This window comes from Grammomys surdaster, unplaced genomic scaffold (assembly GCF_004785775.1).
Source record: "Grammomys surdaster isolate TR1022 unplaced genomic scaffold, NIH_TR_1.0 1149, whole genome shotgun sequence".
In the NCBI taxonomy this organism is placed as follows: domain Eukaryota; kingdom Metazoa; phylum Chordata; class Mammalia; order Rodentia; family Muridae; genus Grammomys; species Grammomys surdaster.
Window position 1 is genome coordinate 777,975 of NW_021605568.1, and position 20,438 is coordinate 798,412.

The window sequence follows — 20,438 nt, forward strand, 5'->3', positions numbered from 1 at the left end:
CTCCTGCACTTAAAGCTCATAGAACATTATGGAAGAGGTGGCAAAAAGCTTCTAAGAGCTAGAAGACCAGGGAGCTTGCTGTTAAGACTATCTCCTGGTAATGTCAGAAGCAATACCTATAAAGTCTCACCAACATGACAACTAAACATGAGCTGAACAAGAATAAAAGACATGCTAACAGGGATAGGGGAGAGGAGGACATGAAGCCTCAATCCTACACAAAGTAACTACAGGCAACTAAGAAATGCTTGGAGTGGAAGAAATAATCTTCTCCAGGGAAAAGGACACCAATTGGTTATCCAATACCAAAATGGTCAACACTGAAAACATGAAAGTAACTTTATACATATTGAGTAGAATATATATAACTATATGTATATTAAACATATACATCTAAACAATCAATTTTTAAAAGGCCATTATTGTGAAAGAGAGCAAGGAGAGGTCAATGGGAGGGACTAGAGTAAGAAAGGCAAAGGAGAAATGATGTAATCATATTACAATATCAAAAAAGAAAAGAAAAATAAACACAAATAATTTCTCATTAAAATCAAGTTGCAGCATCTTACCCTGTCCTAGGAACATCTCTGCTGAAATACTGGTTATACAACAACAAGAGTATGAGAAAGCCCATTCCTCTCCTGGTCCTAGAGCAATGGCTACTTCACATTCATGACGACAGCACTGTTTAATTGTGCAATCTGTGTCAGTGGGGAAGCACAAATGGGATTACTTTTCCATCTGACTGGCTCTTGCAGCTGGTGAGAACAGTGCTTATAACATGAGCCCGACTGCACTGCCTGGAGCCAGGCCAGTGGCTGTGATCCAAAGCAGTTCTTAGAAGCCTTAATCCTTTATTGCTCAGAGTTTGCACATAACCTGCCCCCTCCCACACACATGATAAGTTGGGCCCCATTACCTCAGACTCTGCAGTTCCCTAGAAATAGATGAGAGAAGGTGGAGATAGGCCAGCCTTTTTTTCTAAGGGAATGTGAGATACACTCAAATTCTGTCTCCCCCTGGAGACATACATGGGCCAACAAAGATCTTGCAGCCAGGAAGACCAAAAGCCAGCTGGGTCTGGCTACAACTCCATCAACTAGAGTTCCAGTGCTTTTCCTTCAGAAAGCAATAAGCAGGCCAGCTACTCTGGGAGTATGAGAAAGCCGAACTGTTTCCCTCTTCTCCGTAAAGGATGCCAGCAAGCTAGAGGGACAAGCAGCAAGTGTACAAATAAAAAAAATTACACACAGGTTATATCATTACTGCTAAATCTGGGTAGAAAGATTCATGAATTTAAAATGTTTAAGTAACATACAGTGAAAATCAAATCAAACCAGACACTGGTATGGACACGATCAAGACTGCTGTGGTAACTTTTCCTGTAAAGGACCACAAATAATCTCTCAAAATAATTCATTCTTCTGTTGTTACCACTATGTGAAAGCAACCACAGACAAGAAAACAAGTAAGCCCAGCCACAATGTAATAAAACTCCAATTATCCTGAGGACAAGTTTGGAGGTCATGTTCCACAGATTCTAGACTTTCTGAAGAGAAGGGGAAAGGAAAATACTGTGTATTAAAAATTTTTTTTTTATTTTTGAGATAGAGTTTCTCTGTATAGCCCTAGTTATCCTGGAACTCGCTCAGTAGACCAGGCTGTCCTTGAATTCAGAGATTCACCTGCCCCTCTCCTGAGTGTTTACTATGTGGACTAGGCTAACCTCAAACTCAGAGATACAAGATTTTTGGCTTCCATACACCACTTAACCTAAAAAAAACCACCCAGTCAAGCATCTTCATGTACTACCAGGGAATCCTCAGCCAATGCTCTATTTTTACTGTGCAGATAATCTTTTTTTGCTTTTCGAGACAGGGCTTTTCTGTGTAGCCCTGGCTGTCCTGGAACTCAGAAATCTGCCTGCCTCGGCCTCCCAAGTGCTGGGATTAAAGGCATGCACCACCACTGCCCAGCCTGTGCAGACAATCTAACCAAGTCAGTTGGAGGAGTGTGTTTAGACTTAAACTGAAGCCTTCTCTGTAACTTCCAGCATGAGTAGGGGTTGAAATAAACCCTACACCATTTTAAATGACTGTTAAAAGCAGAAAACAACAAACAAAACAAATCACTTGACTAAGAGATATGAGTTTGTGAGAAATAATGCTGCTACTTGACACTACATACGTACCTTCCACAGAGTGACCTACAAAATCAAGTGCCCCAATTTAACACTAGTAAGAGAGAGGACAGAGAAAAAAAAAAAGAGAGAGAGAGAGTACAGGAAAAAAAATAAAGTTAAGGTAAGACATATCTCCTTTCCTCTTGGGGCTTTCCTAATCATCCTCCTTCCTCTTGTCTCTGTGAGAGGGCAATGATAACCAGTCCCACCCTGGTGCATTTAGGTATCCAGAGAAACCTTAGGAGCACCCTGGTTGGTGTCTTAGATTTAGAATCTGTAATAAAGCCTAAGTGTACTCCGCTACAGACTATTTGTCTTCTGGGTCTAATTAAGAAGAAAGAGTTAGGCTAGAGACATAGCTCAGGTGGCAGTCATATCATCTGGACATGATAGCACATGTCTCTCTACCTATAACTCCAAGTAGTGGGTAGAATCAAGAATATCAAAGTTCAAAGAAATCACACAGTTTAAAAACTACTTGGGATATACTAACTCCTACTCTAAAACCCAAAGGAAAACAAAACATTAAGAGAAAACTAACATTCATTGATAGGGAGCTTTCAGACCAAAGCAAACCAAAATCTAGATACAGACTATCACACATATCACACCCCAGATGAACCCTCCATGGAACTTCTTGTTGCTTCTGTTCTGAAAGAGAAAAGAATGGAAATAAATGTCCATAAAGGGCTGGGAGAGTGAAGGGAAACTGACTGAACTAAATCTAAGAAAGCTAGAAGAACATAAGCTAGGAGACTGGAGCACCACTTGTAATGGGTCTCGACAGAGGGCAACCTCACAAGGTAACACAGGTACCTCTATGCCGTAAGAGGCTTGAGTCAAGAAAAGCTTCCTGAGGCAGTAGGTAAAAGTTAAGAAGTAGTCACATTTTTAATCACAAAAAGGATATACAATAGTCAATAGTAAAAATTTGTGCTAGCCAGGCCTAAAGACATGCCTTTGATCCCTGTACTCTAGAGGCAGAGGCAGGGGAATCTCTGTGAGTTCAAGGTCAGCCTGATCAACTAGTTGAGTTCCAGGCCAGTGAGGTTATACAGTTACTGAAAAAAATAATTAATTTTTAAAAATTTGTACTGGATAAGCTCAATTCTCTTCAAAAAGCAGCACTGACTTTCAACAAAATTTTAGATGTGCCTTCAACTAAACCTGTTATCAAGCTACACACAAAAATAGAATCTGCTCCCTTGGAGTTCACTAGTTGCCATAGAAATGGCATCAAAATACATTAGACTTTCAGGTGAAGAAACATACTATGAGTGCTGAAAAAGAAAAATCTTTTTAAATTCAGTATACACTTTATAACCTTTGAATGATTAAAAAGTGGTGCTAGAACAACCCAAAACACCACCCAAATCAATGCCATAAGCCTGAGAGAAGACTTTTCCATCATTTAACACAGAACATCAACCCATGGAAGAATCCAGGCAAAGTGGACTGCCCTCTCCTCCAGGGCCAGGCCACCATATTCTGTGCCTCCAGATTAGTTCTATCCTAGACAGCCTGACTTCATAGAACCCACACACCTCCTTCCCTCTCCAATACAACACTTTTCATGTTTCTATTGTTCCTTTTTTATTTTAAGACTTGCTTGTTAAAATGTAATACCCAACACCCCACACACAGTTCCCTCCTGGATGGAGCAGGCTCACTTTCTTTACTGGGTATTGTTAAGGGATACATCTACTAAAGACTTGATTTCAAGTCAAAGACCAATGTGAGGCTTTAAAAAGTGTTCTTGGGCCAGGTGATGGTGGCGCGTGCCTTTAATCCTAGCACTCAAGAGGCAGGCAGAGTTCTGAGTTTGAGGGTTCCATTCCCAGTACCGCCAAAAGAGGGGAGGGAACCTTGAGTTACAGAAGTAAAAGAGTATGTGACCACTCCATCCAGCAGGACCTAGATGAAAAATAAGCACCATGACACAATGAATCCCTCAAAAGCCGCATCAATCCACTGTTTATAGCTACCTGCTCACTAACAAATATTTATAAGGATTGCTTATGAGTTTTGATTGCCTATCTCAAAAAAAGGTTGTTGGAAAGGTAAAGAACAGACTGCAAATTAACTCTTGTTAAGGCTGGTCATGAAGCAACAGTCAGCAGGAGGATGACTTCAGTCACCTCATTTCTGTCATTTAAAATGTGTAATGTATTACTGGATTTCTCACTCACCCATTCAACAAATAATTTAAATTACATTATTTTGTTTCTCTACTAGGCTTTTAAGATCTGATTCTAAAATCAGATTTTTTGTCCTCATGGCCTCAGACAGACCATTAGGAGTAAAGTAGAGCCTAAGAAAAGAGGAAAAGAAGAAAGAGCAAAGGAATGAGAGAGCCAAATGAGGTGAAATGAGACTTTCACAGCTGAGGTTCCGTGGTTCCTGTCTTTTCTCACTCCATCCATAGAATACAATAAACAGAAATGCTACAACACAGTCCACCAAAGGGTAGAAACTTCCATCACTAGAGCATCCCATTCATGTGCTAATGAATCTAAAGCTCATTTCCTAGCTTTAAGACTATGAAAACTTAGCTACAGCTTCCAATCCTCAAAGGCTACACTACCACCAGTAAAGCTAAAAAAAAAAAAAAAATTATTACTTTGCATAAGATAATTCATTAAGCCAAGCCTACATTACAACTTTGGTGGTTGGTTGTACACGCTTTGCTATTTTACCTTTAAATAAATAAAATTTATTTTATTTGCTGATTTCTATGCCAAGAATGAAGCCTGATCCAGAATCCCAACCTCTCAAGCAGGTTACAGTTACTAAACCAGAGGCTTATACTGCTACATTTTCAGATATATGCAATTCCTTCTGGAGAGACGAGTATCCTAAACACTTCAATTAAGCATTGCTGAATGAGTGTTACTAAACTACCAGTCAGAATTTTTATCTATCAGTATGTTCTATCTTTAATTAGAAAACTAGCTAACCGCCGGGCAGTGGTGGCGCACACCTTTAATCCCAACACTTGGGAGGCAGAGGCAGGTGGATTTCTGAGTTCGAGGCCAGTCTGGTCTACAGAGTGAGTTCCAGGACGCCCAGTTTACTCTCATTTTTTCATCCCAAAACTTGATCTTTCTTCACTTTATAAACTATGAAACCAATAACAAGACCAGGCACAAACTCAACAGTGGAGACTTATCCTCAGCCAACAATAATAAAAGGGAGAAATTTACCTCCAAACCATTCTCAACCTCAAGGGATGGGAGGTTACACATGTACAGTAGTAAAATGAGGTGGGGAAGCTAATAGAGGGAAAAGAATATTCACATCGTTTGGTTTTTTTTTTTTTTTTTTTTTTTAGGAATTCAGGTGCTATCACTTTCCTCCATCTCAACAAAGGCCATGGCATTCATCAACTGTCTGTCATGCTACTTGGGATAGGGTCCAATTCCACGAAGATGGAAGATGTAAGGAAACCATTCCTTAAAATCTGGCAGTTAGGGCTGGAGAGATGGCTCAGCGGTTAAGAGCACTGACTGCTCTTCCAGAGGTCCTGAGTTCAAATCCCAGCAACCACATGGTGGCTCACAACCATCCGTAATGAGATTGGATGCCCTCTTCTGGTGTGTCTGAAGACAGCTACAGTGTATTCATATATAATAAATAAATAAATCTTTAAAAAAAAAAAAAATCTGGCAGTTAAACTGGTCAGCGGTGGCACACGCCTTTAACCCCAACACTTGGGAGGCAGAGGAAGGCAGATTTCTGAGTTCGAGGCCAGCCTGGTCTACAGAGTGAGTTCCAGGACAGCCAGGACTACACAGAGAAATCCTGTCTCAAAAAGCAAAAAAAAAAAAAAAGGACAAAACAAAAACAAACAAACAAAACAACCTGGCAGTTATTCTCACAGCCATTTTAATGATTTTTTTTTTTAAAAAATGTATATTGATGTTTTGTCTGTGTATATGTCTGGTGAGGGTACTGGATCTCCTGGAACTGGGGTTACAGTTTTGAGCTGTCATGAGTGAGGCGTCCCTGATCTTAACCAATGAGCTATCTCTCTAGCCCCACTGAAAGTCATTTCCAAGTCTAGTTTCAGCTAGAACCTACTAAAGAAAGATTTGTAAACTATAGGCATCATGTCCCACAAAGATAAGATTAAAGAAGGCCTGTGTTTCTCAACCTTGATAATGCTGCGGCCTTTTAATACAGTTCCTCATGTTGTGGTGACCCCCAATTATTTTGTTGCTGGTTCATAACTGTAATTTTACTACTTTTATGAGTCATGTGAAAATTTCCGATAGATATGAGACCCCGGTGAAAGGATCAGGTCTCACAAACAAAACAAATAACAAAACAAATCAAGATAGGATAAAAATTCAGCTAGATCACCTAGGCAGAACTCAAGGAAACAAACATCTATAAACAAAATCAAGAGTTTCATTTCACAACCAATTGGGGCTCAGGTGAGTTATCTATATCCTGAAAGATCTCTTTCTTGCTGGAAATGGTGAACTAAGAAAGCAGTTGCTATTTAAACTATTTTGTGTACTACAGAGAAAATAGCTTGTTCAAGGAAGACACTATGGGCAAATTAAAAAAAAAAATTCTCCAGATATGAATGAATGTGTTGTATGCCACAATTTTGGACTTGAAAGATTTCAGAAAGACAACTCTGCTCATGGCTAGGAACCCCTTCAAATAGCCTTGAAACAGTGGATCTGACCAAGACCATATTGCTGCATGAATACCTAAGAACCTGAATCAATAGCTGTCCAGAGCTAATGCTAACAACTCAAGGAGGCTACTGGCAGCATTGCCCAAAGTAATGACACATCCAACCAAAAAGGCAAACTGTATACAGTGATATGTGTCTGCAGTCTCTAATACTTGGGAACCTATCCTTCTGCTCCTTGGGAAGTTTCTAAGACAAGTCTGGGCCTGGTCTTAAATAAAAAATACCTTTATCTCAAAACAAAGTTTAGGTACCCATGGAAGAGAAAGCCCTATAAAGCAGACCTGAGGCTGGGCAGTGGTGGCACACACCTTTAATCTCAGCATTTGGGGGGTGGGGAGCAGAGGTAGGTAGAACTATATGAGTTCAAAGCCAGCCTAGTCTACAGAGCAAGTTCCAGGACAGCCAAGGCACCCTGTCTCAAAAACCAAAACCAAAAAACAGGCCTGAAAAAAACACAGTTCAACTTATTAATTACACAAGAGTGGGTGTAATTCCTAAACTAGGAATTCCTGATCAACTGTATTTCACAACACTGATCCAAATAAGAAGCCACAGGAAGGTGGTACTTGGTAAAAATACAATGGAACAGAGAAGGCACACTTACCTCAATTCCCAGAACACCAGAGTATAAACACAGCCAAAATAGTGGAGAACAAGCAAAGATATGGTAACAATAAGCAACAAGTCAATACCAGCTATGTTGTTTCACAAAGCAAAAATTCAGCCAAAACTTTAGCTGACAGGAGAGTACAAAAGCCTATAATCCTTGATAGATACAGTCACTGACCAATTCAGAACACTGCACATCTTCCATAGAAGCATTAAGGAGACAGAGGCAGGAAGGTATGTATGGGCCAGCCTAGGCTATATACACTGAGAGCATATGACTCAGTAGGGCTTAGTACATTTAGACTGTTATGCAATCATCATTTAGATCCTTCTTCAAAACTTGCCCATCATCTAACACGAAGTCTGCTCACAAAATATTAACTCCTCTCTCCTGTCCCTGGAAACTACTGCTCTATTTTTGTCTATGTGATTGCACAAATATCTTCAATGGGTGGAAAACCATCATTATTTGTCTACTTGTACATGGATGTTTCCATTTGGTATAATGTGCTCAGGATCCAACCATGTTACAACATGTGACAGTTTTCCTTTAACGCCAGAAGGATACTGCACTTTATGAAGATAACTACATTTTGTATATTTCTTCACCTTTCCTAAAGATGGATAGTTACAGTTGTTTTCTACTGTTTTATTCTGTTAACCGGCTCTCGATATGAAGCCCAAACTAGCCTAAAACCTTTGAACCTCCAGGACTATTGTGAATAGTACTATCATAGTGGTAAAGGTACATCCACTTTTACTCAGTGTAAAAAAAAAATATATTAATTCATTCCTGGAAAACTTTCCATATCAAATGACCAATAGAAATAGCTTCAACATTGAAAACAGTGAGAATTTCACAGAATTCATCAGCCAAAGCAGTCAACTGGACCATAAGAAACCAAACCAAACTATTATCATTATCTCTACCTTCAAACTAATAAAGAATCTAGCAGCAGGTATTAAAAAAAAAAAGACAAACAAATCAGTTCCTGACACAGCATAAGAGCAGAAAGTAGCAGTGTGCAGAACTACACAGTCAGCAACATCTAGGACACTTTTATAGTTTTTGATGCTTGGGCTCCTCTCTACAGATTCCAAAAGGGGTCCCTAAGTAAGTACCAAGTGTTATATTTTCGAAATCTTCGTTGATGACTCTAACCTTCAAGCCATAATTCTGAATCACTGCACAATCAAAAACAATGAAGACATAGAGCCATGCCAGACACACTGAAAATCTGTTGAGTATTTACAATGTAATTTGGCATCAACATCCTCATAACCTAAAACTAAACATAAGTGGAGAAAGAAAGGATCAAGTCTCTAGACTGGAGAACTAAAGCTGTCTTTTGCTTCTTTATGGGTTCTTCTTTTTTCCACCCCCTAACACTAGATGAGAGAGAAAAAAGGACAGCTCCCTGAATGACGACAGGCGTTTGAAAGGGGGCAACGCCACTGCCAAATATCTAATTTTGTTTTCTTCTTTGCATGCAACTACTTAGGCAAATCTTGACCAAAAGTAACCAACCAACAACCAATCAGGCACCACGTCTCTTGGGGGCCCTAGCATTTATATACCCTCTGAAAAGTCCAAAATTCCAAATGTCACACAATCTCAGAAATGATCTGCAGCTGGCAAAATCACATCCCTACTAAAGCAGGTGGCAAATCATAGTCAACTACTGTGGACAATATGAAGCAGCCCTATATCCCATACTTGGGATTAAAACAAAAACGTACTCTTATAATTTTTCTGTTTTTATTTTTTAATTCCAGAATTCTTACTCACAACAGAGAACCCAATGTGATTCAGTGGATACACACTGGTGAGCTGATTTTCTTAGACCCACTGCTGTGTCTGTCCATGAGAATGAGAAGAGAGGAAGACTTCTTCACTAACAGTTTTGACCAAAACTGGAACACAGCTATCTTGTTGGCTAGAAAACAAGGAGAATTGAAGAGGGGGCATAATGACAGAAAGAACTGGCCTGGAAATCTAGTGATAATCACCCCACCCTCTCTCTACTATTTTTCAGAAGCCTTCTCAATATATCAGAGACAACTAACAACCTAGAGCAGGCTTGTGTTTTCAAGGGCCAATTTTTGAGGTTTCTCTGCCAGGTTCCCAGGGGAAAACACTATAAATGATGACTGGATGCCAGGACTAATTCAAAAACAAAAATCAAAAAAAAAAAAAAAATCAAAAAAAAAAAAAAAAAAAAAGCCAGGCGGTGGTGGCACACGCCTTTAATCCCAGCACTTGGGAGGCAGAGGCAGGAGGATTTCTGAGTTCGAGGCCAGCCTGGTCTACAGAGTGAGTTCCAGGACAGCCCGGGCTACACAGAGAAACCCTGTCTCGAAAAACCAAAAAAAAAAAAAAAAAAACAAAAATCAAAAACAAAACCACTGATTGTCCCTCAGAGTCCAGGTTCTAGGTATCGGCTGACATCTAAGCTCCTTGGTAGGCTGAAGCACTGTAGGGCTGCGGGATCCTGGGATCCTGGGCACTGGTGAAATGGCACGGCAGTCAAGGACAGAGAAAAGTGGACAAGCAGGCTCCATGCCAGAAAGGCCATCCAGAAAACAAACTAGCATATCTAACTCCAAAAACATTCAACATAATACTTTTACTTCTGTTGTTTGTATTTCTTACTCTAGTAATAATTAGAAGTTCCAAGAAAGACTTGGGCAACAGTCAAGGAACAAATCATACAGTTAAATTATACTGTCATGGCAGGCATGGTGGTACATGCTTTTAATTCTAGCACTTGGGAGGCAGACACAGCCGAATATCTATGAGTGAGACCAGCCTGGTCTACAAAACCATTTCCAAGACAGCTAGGGCTACATACAGAAAAAACCTGTCTAGGAAAAAAAATTCATACATGTCAACCTCAGAGAACCAACTTGCTGAAAAAGCTGTACAACATTCTACTGCAGTACAGGGATGCCAGCCTAAGTTTAGTGTCTGCAGACCATATGCCTAACACCTCAGTACATCCAGTATATTGTAGGATCCAGGGAAACTAAGTCTCCCCATCTCTCTTGTTGCATGAGATATTAGACCTAAGAGTTCTTCAAATATACTAGCTTACCCCATTTTCCATAACCACGCATCTGCCCTTCCCAAGTGATCTTCCAAAATGTTCTGAAGTGGATAGACTATTGTATGGCATTCACAAAACCTCCTTACTACTGAGGAACTAGAGGCTTTGTCCTTTATGATCTGGAACAATCAAGAGTGTCCTCTAACTTGTGTTGAAGTCCTAACTAACCTATTAACAAAAGGAAACAAGAGAGAGACATAATTGGGAGGGAATAACTGAAAACCTTTCTTTGTAGACGCTATGATTACCTCCCCTACAAAATATCAAAGAATCAACAGAAAGTTCTACACTAGAAGCAAGGATAGAGATATAAAAAATGTGAAATTTAACTGCTTTCTTATATACCACAACAAACTAAAATTTGAAATTGCAAACAATATCATGGTGAGGGGCTGGCAGGTTGGAAGGCCTTAATGTGTTTGAAGCTTAAATTAATCACAAAATTATTTCATACATGTTGGAATAGGATATCCACAGACAAGCCAACATGCTTTTAAGAAAGCAAAAACAGTGGGCTGGAGACATGGCTCAGCAGTTAAGAGCACTGACTGCTCTTCCAAGGTTCTGAGTTCAATTCCCAGCAACCACATGGTGGCTCACAACCATCTGTAATGGGATCTGATGCCCTCTTCTGGTTGTGTCTGATTACAGCAACTGTGTACTCACATTCATAAAATAAATACATCTTTTTTTTTTTTTAAAAAAAAAAGGAAATTATTTTTAAAAGATGCACATTCAGAAACTGAAAAATTTTAAGCTTACAACTTATATAATGTATCACATGTTCAACCACAGAGACTAAAAGAACGTCAATAAAAACAAACCTCCAAACTAGACTTATTTACTCAGCCCAGGCTAGAATTTTCTCTAAAACAAAAGCGAAAGATGGCCTGAGGAAGCAGAATTAACATGAGAATACAAAAAGCATCAGGCCAACCCATAAAATAAAAGTATCTTTGCTAGAGATTTAATGAACAAAATATGAATGAATAAAATTGGGCCAAGGTCTTTCATAAAGCATGCAAACCTTCTCCCCATTTTAACTGGTCAATAAAGGCGAGAGCCTGTGATTAGGCAGTGGAGGGAAAGGTGGGTCTGGAGATTTGAGAGTGGAGGCAGGTAGAGAGAAGAGGACGAGAGGGTAAGGAGAGAGAATGGACCAGAACCACATGGCCAGGAGAAACCGTAAACAATAAAGGGTCTTATAGCTGAGAAATAAGTTAGTATAGTGTTAAGATCTGCCATATATATATGTATGTATGTATGTATGTATGTATGTATGTATGTATATAAAATCTTATAATTATAACAACTGGATCATGTGGGTTTGGTTTTTTTTGGTTTTTCGAGATAGGGTTTCTCTGTGTAGCCCTGGCTGTCCTGGAACTCACTCTGTAGACCAGGCTAGCCTCGAACTCTGGGTTTTTTTTTAATATGGGCTTATTGTGGTTGAAAATACCAACAACACTTTTATTTTCAGGAATAGGAAAATTATGAAAATTTCTAGGTCCAGGCAGAGGAAGAGGCCCCTACAGGACATCTTCATGTTCAGAGGAAAAAGCAGCACTGAAAAGGACAAATCTGTCTTTGGGACTAAGGTTAAAACACACAGCTGTCAGTCGGACAGTGGTGGCGCACGCCTTTAATCCCAGCACTTGGGAGGCAGAGACAGGCGGATTTCTGAGTTCAAGGCCAGCCTGGTCTACAGACTGAATTCCAGGACAGCCAGGGCTACACAGAGAAACCCTGTCTCGAAAAAAAAAACAAGAAAAAGAAGAAGACCATACAACTATCATGACAATAAAGTGAAAAAAGCTAATGAAAAGGCTGCTTGGCATATAACACCTATTTCTGTATGTCCAAGGTAAGCCATAGTAGTATTTAGATTCAAAACTGTATCCATGCCAGGTAGTGATGGCGGCCCATGCCTTTAACCCCAGCACTATGGCAGAAGCATTTCGATCTCTGAGTTCCAGGCCAGCTTGGTCTAAAGATTGAGTTCCAGGATAGCCAGAGCTCTTACATAGAGAAACCCTGTCTAGGGAGGAGGGGGTAAGTGGGCTAACAACCGTACTCACCCCCACACAGGTCAAACTGTCACCTTTAACTATGGTGTATACAGATAGCTGCTTTCCCATTACAACTGGCCAGTCTCACTTTAACTACTCCCCAACTATTCTGGATGTTTCCAGTTTTCCAAGTATTGTCATTAGAGTGAAGAAAGGGATCAATAAGCATCTGATGGCTAATTATTATACTCCCTGTGAAAGACACAAGATAAAGCCCCTGATCAACATGCAAAAAGGTCAGGCATAGGGGCAGGTACCTATAGTTCTCACTATTCAGAAGGCTGAAGAAGAACAATCATTTTCTGGTCAACCTGGGCAATGTAACAGGACTCTGCCCCCAAAACAATCTATCAAACATTCCCTGCACAAGAGACTCCATTAGCAAGCCAGGCAGAGAGAATGTCTGATGCCTTCGTTCTGACATCTGACTACTTAAGAGTACAACTTAAAAAGAAATATCCAGGGCTGGAGAGATGGCTCAGTGGTTAAGAGCAGTGACTGCTCTTGCAGAGGTCCTGAGTTCAATTCCCAACAACCACATGGTGGCTCACAACCATCTCTAACAGGATCCAATGCCCTCCTTCTGATGTGTCTGAAGACAGGGACAGTATACTCGCATACATTAAAGTCCTGTTACATTGCCCAGGTTGACCAGAAAATGATTGTTCTTCTTCAGCCTTCTGAATAGTGAGAACTATAGGTACCTGCCCCTATGCCTGGCCTTTTTGCATGTTGATCAGGGGCTTTATCCTGTGTCTTCCACAGGAGAAAGAAAGAAAGAAAGAAAGAAAGAAAGAAAGAAAGAAAGAAAGAAAGAAAGAAAGAAAGAAAGAGGGGAGGGGAGGGGAGGGGAGGCAGGGAAGGCAGGGAAGGCAGGAAGGCAGGCAGGCAGGCAGGCAGGCAGAGGGGGGAGGGGGCAGGCAGTGGTGGTGCATTCCTTTAATACCAACACTGGGGAAGCAGAGGCAGGTGGATCACTATGAGCTCAAAGGCCAGTCTAGTCTACAAATCAAATTCCAAGATAGCCAGGGCTGTTATACAGAGAAACCCTGTCTTGAAACCCCCCCCTTTCCTCCAGAGAAACACTTAAAGCTGTTCTCACTGCCTACATCTTTAAACCTACCACATAATTCCAATCCATTCATCTCTTCTCAAATCATTCAGAAGAAATGTGGCACAAATGCCAAAAGCCACCAGATCCCCTGCTGTCTGTTTGCCCACAGGAACACATAGTGTGTTTGGGCACATGTGGTCCTCGACTGTCTCTAAACAACAATTTTTGCACCAAAAGGCTCAGCTCAGCTCAATGCTGCCTGGCTTACTGTCACAGTTATAAGTGGGGAATAAGTTATAAGTAGGCCTTGAACACAGCTTTGTGACCCAAGCAGTGATACAGGAAACGGTTGTGTGTGTGTTTTGCATGGTGGCCAGAGGACAATTTTCATGTGTTTCTTTGGGATCAACCCACCCCGTGTGGTTGGGCTTTTTTGACATGTGCTCTCACTAGCCTAAGGCTTGCCAAATGGGCTACACTGGCTGGCCTGCAAATTCCAGAGAATCCCAGAGAATCCATCTGTCACCATCTCCCCAATACTAAAATTACATGTAAATACCACCTTATCTATACTTTTTTAAATTTTACATGGGTTCTCGGTTTCCACAATTGCAAGTCAAGCACTTTAGTGATTTATCTCCTTAGCTTCCCAGAAAAGCAGTGTTGTGCTTTCACTTCCAGACTGCATAGCTATGACATAAACTATAAGCAAGCCAACAGTGCCCCACAAGATCTACTGAGCCGCGAGCTGTGGTAACTGTTTATTGACAAGCAATGCACTAGTAGCAATTTTCTCAGTTAAGTGCCAACTTTCACTGAATATCCACAAGCTGAAAGAAAGAAGCTGTGCCCAGACCAAGAAGGAATTACTGACAGTCCTAAGACTTAGGGCTCACAGTTTTATTCCAACCTCATGAGGATCTTGAACACAAAGAGTACAGGACCTTGGGTTTAAAACCAAACAAGCTCATTAGCTGCTACAACAATAACAACAACAAACAACAAAAGTCTATTTAGAATCTGCGAGACTCCTTTACCTATACCTCAAATTGGCACAAACTGGAAAAGCAAAACTTGCAATTTTTTAAAAAGAACTTCAAGTATTCAGTAAGATTTATTTGGTGAGGGGAATATATATGCTGCATACCTGTGTAGAGGTCAGGACAACTTTTTGGGTGTCAATTCTCTCCTACTAAGTGAGTCCTAGAATCAAACTCAGGTAATCAGGATTGATGGTAAAAGAACCTTCATAATTTGCCCTTTATAACTTTTTCAACAAACAATATAACTAGCATCAGACCACTGTTCCTGCCAAACAAATTCACACATATTAAAATTAAGATCCTCGCCGGGCGGCGGTGGTGGCGCACGCCTTTAATCCCAGCACTTGGGAGGCAGAGGCAGGCGGATTTCTGAGTTCGAGAGTTTGAGGCTAGCCTGGTCTACAGAATGAGTTCCAGGACAGCCAGGGCTACTCAGAGAAACCCTGTCTCGAAAATAAAATAAAATAAAAAATTTAAGATCCTCTGACAATTAAAAGATACTCTAAGAGAAAGGGCCAAACTTTACCCACAAAGATGTAGTGATCAAGATCATTGTAATTAAAGTCACAATGACATTTCACATCCATCAAAATTAAATCTGCTTATCTATTGATAGAGAAAATGTAAATAAATATTTTAAAGCTTGGCAAGTCAAACTGCTAACAATTATTTTGAAAATATCTGCTGACCCATGCTGACAAACTTGCACATCTTACTTGTAAAATGCTAATAACAACACTATTCTCTTAATGTGCCATGTGCCTGTTTTATATCCTCAATAAAAACAATTCTAATGACACAAATGTCTACAAAATAAAAAACTGAATGTGTGCACAAAATATAAGAGGAAAACCAGCAAAAGCACACAGAAATTAAAATGCAAAGTTCAACATCTATCTTTTTTTTTTCAACATCTATCTTGACCATGTCATGCATTCAGGCGTGCACACAAGGCCACCCTACATCAACTGATGTGGCATATGACAAGACTGAGACAGTATCCACCACCAACACGACTACTAGCTGGGTGTGCAGAAAACCATAGTAGGATAGTGAGTTTAAGACTAGCCTGAGTTATATAAGGAGTTCAAAGCCAGTCTTGACTACAGAACACATTTTTGGACGACTGTCTGGTGGTTCCCTGGAAACTACTTAAACACCAGTACTAAAAAACCCATGGTTCTATTCTTATATGTATACATCCAAAAGAAAAAGAAGCACATTTATACAAAACCACAACATTTCATGTATGAAAATTGACAGCATTACTCAGACAGAAAAGTGAAACAATCCAATCCAAGTATCCATCAACTAACTAAAAGATGGTCTTTATTATGATTATTAGAAGGGGGGCACTTCTGAGGGAATAAACTGTACAATGTAGCCCTCAATCCCAAGGCTTGATGGTGGCTTTCTGAGGACTAACATTTAGTACCCAAGAATAAATGGACATTGCTAGATGCTATTCCCTGTTACAACTGCTCAAAGTGATAGAAACCTAAGACTTTAGAAACATCTTTTAAAAAAAATAAAAAATTAAGCTTCTCTGGCCACACTCAAACAACACAAAGATAAAGTTTTCTCAGAATGAGACCTGCTGAACCAAGATATATCTCAAAACTATTCAGGTATATATTCTTGTACATTGTACAAAGCATGTCAAAGTGACAATATTAGAGTTCCAGATTAACTGACAGGATGAGACCTTAGGAAAGTGAAGTCTAATCCATTTAACCAGTAGACTTTTATTTTGTGAGTTGAGACCCAAGACCTTAAGCATGCCAGAACAAACCCTTTTCTACTGATCCGACTACCCAGCCCTTGACTTTGTCTTTTAGAAATGGTTTCGCTATGAACCTTAGGTTAGTCTCAAATTTGAGATTCTCCTGCCTCAGCCTCAACTGTTGGGATTAAAGGATGCCATCATATCTGATACTGGTTGCTGATTTTAAGTCTGTTGTGAAAGATACCTGACTGTGAACTATTTACTTGGCCCCTGAGTATTCATTTACCTTAGCTACCCAATAGCATCTCACAACTGTAAGGCACTGTTAATGTGTAGGTAGGGTATAAGAATTGTAGCTATGAGTTGGCTTCTACAGTAAAGAGTTTTAGCCTGTGTTCAGAAAGTAGGCAGGAGGCAACCTGTGGAGGTATACATCTTTGATCCTAGCATTCAAAAAACAAAAACAGGTGGCTCAATCTGTGAGTTTGAGGTCAACTGGACTACATAGTGCATTCCAGCCCAGGAAGTGTTAGAGCTAGAGAGATGGCTTAGCAGCTAAAATGGCTGCTCTTCCAGAAGCACCCATGATGGTTCCCAGCCATCTGTAACTCCAGTTTCAGAGGACTCAAATCCCTCTTCTGGCCTCTGAAGGTACCAGGCATACAAGTGATACAGAAGACATATACGTGCAGGCAAAACACCCATACACGTAAAATAAACTTTTCTTTAAAAATAAGATCAAAGTGTCCTAGGCACATGGTGGGACATTTTAATCGGTGAGGTATTATTAATCTATTACATGGATACAGCTAGTAAACATTATCCTAAGTGTAAGCTAGTCTCAAAACAAAAAACCACTGATACTGTTCATATAATATTATGGCTTAAATTCATAGATTCATAGAAACAGTAAGTAAAAGTATAATTGCCATGATGTGGTAATAGGACATTCTAGAAGAGCCACCAATATGACTCAGGAGGTAAAGGCACTTTGCTTCTAAGCCTATTGACTTAAGTTCAATCCCAGGAAGAGGAGAAGCTATTCCCCAAAACGGTGTCCTCTAACCTTCCACAGGCACTGAGGTACTCATGCACTCAAATAAATAAAACAGAAAACTAAAGTACAGATCTTCACACAATGATATGCATGTAACTAACATGGTTCTATCCCTAGAAGCTGGTGATGAATTTTATGTATTTATAATGACTCCCTCTGAAAAAAAAAAAAAAAAGTAAGCAATGGCTTTACTCCACACTCTTAAACTATAAGTGAAGATTGGAGAAACCCACCACCTCCATCAACCACTACCACTACCACCACCAGGCTAAGTTTAAAACAGACACTCCACAACTTTCAGGGCTAAAGACCTAAACAAAATAATTGCTCACATAAACAGCAAACTAATAAACTAGTACCATTACTTGGAAATAAACTATTGTATCATAAATGTATGCTCATTGGCAGAACATATGGTAATATGTTCTTCATTTCACTAGCACATGAGCTCTGTAGGTAGCCATGCTTTGTCCGCATCTACTACTCAGTTCTGACATCCAGCACCTGGATGGTTCCTGGTGCTTGGGACAGAAGTGTCCAAAATGAGCAGACATTTAAACACCAGAAACCTGCCCAAGAGTACACAAGGCCCAATTCTACAACTTGGGAGCCACCCTGAATGAACCATTAGGTAAATCACCTCATCATGACTTCTGTTAACTCCAAGGAGAACTTCTAGAAGCATTTCTTAGTAGCATAGTTCAGTTTCTCCACATACAAAACAATGTGCCAAAATGAGAAGCCCTGCTCAAAGCTCCACTCACATAATGGGGTTCAGGGTGAGATGGGTGAGAACACTCTATTCTGAAAACTAAAGAAATACATAGCTAAGTACTAAATAACTTGAATGGTAACAGGATGAACAGATGGGGTGAGGACGAGAAAAGCCCTCCCAATGAAGCTGAATCTACCTACCACCAGTGTCCTCATCCCAATCTGAGTCTGGCTTTCTCAAGCTAGGTTGTTTTAACTTTAGAGGAAAGAAAAGAGATGCATCCATGCTCAATATTATTATCTAGCCTTCTCTCTCCCCAGAACTCTAGCATCTCTCACTAACTCTACAGGCAATATTGAATGATAACAGTCTAGCTTAGATCTCCCCTTTCATTAGCAGTATGCCTCCTGCCTTTGGGACCTTGTCCACAAGAAAATGGTTGAGACTATAAAGCAAGGCCATTTTTTTCTAAAACCTGTCAAAGTAGTTCACAACAGCAGTGACTGAATTTTCCAAACTATTTCAAAGGCTCCCTTATGCATAGGGTAGTATCTACCAGGCTAGATAACCCATTGAACAACGGACCGAACTGTTCTGGAAACTTACCAGATGTGGTGACACACACCTGTAATTTCAGCACTTCTAAGTCAGAAGCAAAAGGATCACAGCAGGCCAAGGCCAAGCTGGCCTATATAGAGAGTTTCACACCCCGTTTCACAATACAATAAACACAAAGTGAGAAAAGGCTGGAGAAATGAATGAATGATTTACTGAATAAGTGATTTGAGTAAGTGCACTGTGAAGTCCAGACTGGCCTAGGAAGAATGGGGCATATGGCTGGAGGAAGTGAGACATCACAGAAATGAAGAATGACAGTAGCCTGCCACAGAACCAGGATCCACTAGGAAGGGAGTGTGACTTTGGAGGCGGAGAAATAACTGTGTTATATGTTGACCATGGGTTAGTTTAAGAGCAAGTTTTGCATGAGTTTAACCACTTCTACCATTTTCTCTGAACAAAGGTTTTTTTTTTTTTTACATACTCTTGAGCCAAACACTTAGTAGATTACAGCTGTCATTTTTTACAGTCAGATAAGTTTTTAAAGGTAAAATGAGAAAAAGCAGGAGTGATGGTTCAGTAGTTAAGAACACTTACTCTTTGTAGAGGACCTAAAGTTGATTTCCAGCACCTACATGAGGCTCATAATCATCTGTATCTCTAATTCCAGGGTCTGATACTCTTATCTGGCTTTCATGGGCACAAGGCATATACATGACACACAGAAAGGCATGCAGACAAAATACCCATACAGAGCCTCTCTAGCTCTGGCTGACCAAGAACTCACTATAAACTAGGAGGTAAAGCCAACTCAAGGATATCTGCTTCCCTCTACTTCCCAAGTGCTAGGAATAAAGGTCTGCACTGCCACACCCGACTACAAAATAAGAAGAAAAAAAGAAAAAGAAAAAAAGTACAATGAAAATTGCTCTATCTCCACACAGCATAGATATCTGCCTATCACATGCAAAGCCCTGAACTCAATCTCCAACGGCACCATCACCACCCAAAGGGGAACGGAAACTGAGCTGGGGGTGGGGGAGTGGGCACTTAGCATCTAATCATTAGGAAACTATACTGGGGGACCGAAGAGGTGCCTTAGTGGTTAAGAGCACTGAATGCTCTGCCAGGGGCCCTGAGTTCAATTCCTAACAACCACATGGTGGCTCACAACCATCTGTAATGGGATCCGATGCCCTCTGCTGGTGTGTCTAAATACAGCTACAGTGTACTCATATAAAAGTCTTGAGCCGGGCAGTGGTGGCACACGCCTTTCATCCCAGCACTTGGGAGACAGAGACAGGCAGATTTCTGAGTTTGAGGCCAGCCTGGTCTACAGAGTGAGTTCCAAGACAGCCAGGACTACAGAGAAACCCTGTCTCAAACAACAACAACAACAAGAGTCTTGAGAGAGAGACAAAGACAATACTGCTTTTATGGGGGACAAGAGTTCAATTCATCACATCTGGCACCCCACTTCCACTTGTCCTGTATCTTCAGCTCCAGGTGACAAGGCTCTAGTATCTCTGAGTACTGCACTTACAAGCACATATTCCCATGTAGACACATATATACACATAACTTCAAAAAATACCCTGTGGGACATACTT

General features: G+C 40.4%; 1 protein-coding gene across 6 annotated transcripts in view; it reads right to left on the reverse strand.

The window, feature by feature from the left end:
• Brd4 (bromodomain containing 4) overlaps positions 1-20,438 on the reverse strand; it is a 77,399-nt gene that overhangs the window by 40,049 nt on the left and 16,912 nt on the right. Inside the window, exon 1 of one of the 6 annotated variants that reach the window (XM_028783591.1) lies at positions 9,289-9,436. The exons of the other annotated variants lie outside the window; for them this stretch is intronic. The gene's annotated coding sequence lies outside the window, so the exon portion shown is untranslated. Of the gene's footprint in view, positions 1-9,288; positions 9,437-20,438 lie in introns of those variants that run through there. 6 annotated transcript variants of the gene reach the window in all.